Source organism: Brassica rapa, chromosome A09, assembly GCF_000309985.2.
Source record: "Brassica rapa cultivar Chiifu-401-42 chromosome A09, CAAS_Brap_v3.01, whole genome shotgun sequence".
Lineage (NCBI taxonomy): Eukaryota > Viridiplantae > Streptophyta > Magnoliopsida > Brassicales > Brassicaceae > Brassica > Brassica rapa.
Window position 1 is genome coordinate 23,145,531 of NC_024803.2, and position 4,133 is coordinate 23,149,663.

Genomic DNA, 4,133 nt, shown 5'->3' on the forward strand with positions numbered 1-4,133 from the left:
TCCCATTCATCCTTGTGTTGTGTTGAACATTGCGGTTCTGCAAGGATCTTAGCTGTAGGAAGACTGACGTCGATCGATGTTGCACGTGGTGCGTCGATCGATGCTGAGGTCGTAGCTTCCTTCTCAAGTTGCTGACGTAAACTTTCAATTTCTGTCCTCATTTCTGCCATACATCTGAAAAGCTCATTGTAGCCTCTATCCAAAGGCTGATGTGTTTCATCTACCAGTGTTTTAAGCTCATCTCCCAGTTTCTCCTAAGTCCACAAATACCAAACACCATTTCATCGATTTCTTCTTTGGTGTAGAGTTCTGGTGCCAGTCTTGTGAGTGTGAAGGAAGTGGCATGTTCTGGAAGAGAGATGTGGCTCTCTTCAAAAAGAGATGCTCTTTCCAGTATTTTCCTGATGTTGTCCTTTGTGACAGGTATCATCTCACCAGCTGCACTTCGTGCGTGTCCACGCTCATCTCTGTAGACTCCATATTCGTCCCTTTGTTCCCAAGTGAACTTTCTGGCTCCATACATGTTGAAAGCGCGGCTCCCACATTTATAGCGTCTGACGATCGACGTCGGATCATCCATATCGATCGACGTTGGTGTTACTCTGGCGATCGATGTCTCCATTGTACCATCGATCGATGCTTGCCCTTTTGGTTGGCGTGATAGGTCTGTGTTGATCTCTGTTGTGGCGACTCCCGCGTGGTTGTTAGGATCTGTTAGGATGACGTCTGGAGTGCCACGTTGCTGTGAGAACAGGTTGTCAGGTCTATTGGCTACTTGAAGGATGTCTGCTATGTCCTCTCTGGACACTTGTAAAATCCTTCCATCCATTGCACGTGCGTTGCCATCTGGATCCCTGAAAATACTAAATTCATCAGGTGTTAGAAAACCGTAATCAATGTTTGCATAATTATTCATTTTAGAAATAGAGAGATTAGGGTTTAGAGTAGTATCGATCGATGTAGATACAGTTACATCGATCGATGGCAGAGTAATTTCTGCAGAACTTGTGTTCTTGAGATGATTGCTCTTCATGGATTTTTCTGTTGATGTAGAAGGAAGAGTGTTCATCTTATTTGCTTGTGTGTTTTCTCTGATGTGTGTAGGTGGTTTCGGAGGTGCAAAACGATTTATATAGGTATCTATAAACCTAGTTAGGGAGGGAATATTCTCCTGCTCCTGAATTTTCGCTGCGGCGCGAATATCGATCGATGTTCCTTTCGGTGTGTCGATCGATGTGAGCGGTTGTTTTGCTGGACGAGGGTGGGTATCGACCGATGTGGAGTGCACAGCGTCGAACGATGTTGGAAACGTGTTGGTGAACTTCTGTATTTCAAGTCTTTCATCCTGCAAAGACATTTCTATTGCACGTTCTTTCCAGTAATCCTCATCGTATTCCTCGGTATGTTCCTCATGAGGTGAAGTAATTACAGTGTCAACTGCAAAACTTTCACGGAAACCACTGTCTACCCAACTGCCTATGGAATAATCATCATGTCCTCTCCTGGTTGGAGATTGGAAGGAAAAATGTTGGTAACAATGATTATGTGAAGCGAAATGGTCAAGTGGGTGCATTATGTCGAGTGACGTGTTGTTGTGGTCATCGGTCACCATTGACACATTGGAATCGATCGATGGAAAGGTTGAGGTGTCGATCGATTCCGAGTACTCTGTTTCGTACTCCGATTCATACTCTGCTCCACAATGGCATGCGCCAACGAAGCCAAGTTCTTTCCCATAATCCACATAATTAATTACCTTTCTCTTAGGTCGGATGGGATCGTAGTGGATGTTTGGGTCTATGAGCGTTAGACACAATTTGTTTTTGTTCATGTCACATACAGCTCCTACTGTAGCTAGGAAGGATCTTCCAAGCAGAAGTGAAGAGTTCCAGTTAAGCTCGATGTCTAAGACATGAAAATATATAGGGACAAGGGCATTACCAATCAGTACCTCCAGATCTCTTATGATGCCTCCGGATCGTTTTTCTGAAAGATCAACGAAGGTGAAAGATTTTGTTGATGGTTCGATGGTCAAACCAAGCTGGTCTGCCATAATCCTAGGAAGGATACTAACTGATGCTCCTGTGTCACACATTGAATGGGGAAATTCAACACGCTTGACTATGCATGGTATTGCAAACTTCCCAGGATCACTCTTCTTCGTCAATGTGATCCTGTGTTTCATCTTTCCACTGACTTGATGAAACATTCTCCTAATGTCCTCCTCAGTTACCTTTGTTTCTCTGAAGAACATCCACAACCGGTGTGTGAAGTAAACTTCATCAAAAGGTTTTTCGATTGGGATTCTGAGGACTCGTTTAGTGAAACCATCCATCTCCTTATCGTTAGCTTCCCTCTTAAGGTTTTTAGGAATCTTCTCCTTTCTTTTCCTTAACCTTCTCCCTTCAGATTCTTGTTCTTCTTGAACAGATTCTGTTGAACTAGTTAAAGGGTTGGGTTTTGGTTCGGGTGGGTTTGCTAATGGTTTAGGTGGTGGTCTGAGTGCATTGATGTAATCATTATCGATTGAGGGTAACCGCACTCGGTATGTCAGAGGTGCCTGTCGATCGATGGGAGGTGTGTTGTGACGATCGACGTCGGACTCACTCTGTCGATCGATGGTTGAGTTAACCGATCGATCGATTTTTTCATAGAAAGGGGAGGGTGGGTGAGGATGCTTAGCTGCGAATTCTTCATGAGTTAGAATTCGAACCGCATTGCATTCAGTCGAATTGGCAGACGACGTCGATCGATGACTGGAGTAATCCGTCCATCGATCTTCATCATGGTCTGTCAATCGATGCGAGTTCATCGACATCGGTCGACACCATTGGGATCTGCCGAGACTCATGGAGCTTTCGATTTCGAAATCTCCTTCCTCAAGGTTTTCATTTCTCACCACTTGCCAGAATTCATCATCTATGATGGCATTTACGTGGTGTTTCCCTTTGTCGGCTCCTGCCTCTCTAGCGAAAGCTTCTTGCCTCTTAATAGTCTCGCCCGTCTAAATTACTTGGGTTTCAAGTTTTCTCACCTGAGTCCCTAAGGTCTCGATTTTGGTGTTCAGATTGTTGTAGGCAGAGTCTATCTTACCGTTGAAATCCACGGTGATTTGTTGTTATCCCAACAGTACTCGATCAAGCATTTCTTCGATCTTGCTTTCCTGAGTCTGGGCTGGTGGATTTTGATAGTAAGAGTTCGAGTAGCTCTTGCTGTTGTTGAAGGGTTTTTGAAATTGTGAACTTTGGTTACTTCTTTGGCCATTTCCAAAGAAGTTTCTGTTTCCGCCCTGGTTTTCAAATTTTTGGAATCCGGTACCTCCGATGTAGTTCACATCTTCTTCTCCTTTTTTATCTGCTACTTCTCCTTCAGCTGAACAGACTTGCTTTCTAAGAAGCTCGTGCACCACATCTAACTTAGCTCTTACTTCGTCCATCTGTTCCTTCCCGATAGAGGCTACAGACTTCTTCCGTTCAGAGTCAGTGTTTTTGGTGCTGCTGCTGTTAGCAAGGTTTTCGATAAGTCTCACAGCTTCCAACGGATTCCGAGTAGTGAAGTTTCCTTCACTCGCCGTATCAAGAGCCATTTGATACTGTATGGCGAGACCTCGGAAGAAAGTGCTTAGCAGCTGCACTTCATTAAATCCGTGGTGTGGACAGTCTCGCTGGAAAAACCTAAATATAATCCACGCATCTTTGAAGGACTCTCCAGCCTTCTGCGAGAATGTGGAAATTTTGTTCCGAAGTTCTTCAGCGCGCGCTTCATCGAAGAAGTTTCGTAAGAAAGCATTCTTGATGTCGCTTCAGGATGTTAAAGATCATGTGGGTTGCTGCCTAAGCCTGTGCATCGCTTCTCCATTCAGCGTGTATCTGAAGAGCTTGCACAGCAGGTAATCTTCGGGGACTCCTTCCATCCGAATGGCAGCGATTAGATCCTCGAACCGTTCCAAATGGTCCATAGGATGCTCGTGCGGTAACCCAGAGTAGGGTATCTGCGACACGAGAGTGTAGTATTGAGGCTTCAGCTCGAAATTCTGCTTCTGGATCTCCGGAAGTCGAATCGCTGATCTGTTGGAATAGTACTCATCTGGGCGATTGTAGTCGGCCAGTGGTTTCGATCGAGCGTCCTCATCT

At 44.9% G+C, this 4,133-nt stretch overlaps 1 non-coding gene across 1 annotated transcript; it reads left to right on the forward strand.

The window, feature by feature from the left end:
- Positions 1 to 3,641: 3,641 nt before the first annotated feature.
- Positions 3,642 to 3,747, forward strand: LOC117128702. The gene has a single exon (XR_004452096.1). It is a non-coding gene; the product is annotated as a small nucleolar RNA R71 (small nucleolar RNA).
- The last annotated feature ends 386 nt before the right edge of the window (positions 3,748 to 4,133 follow it).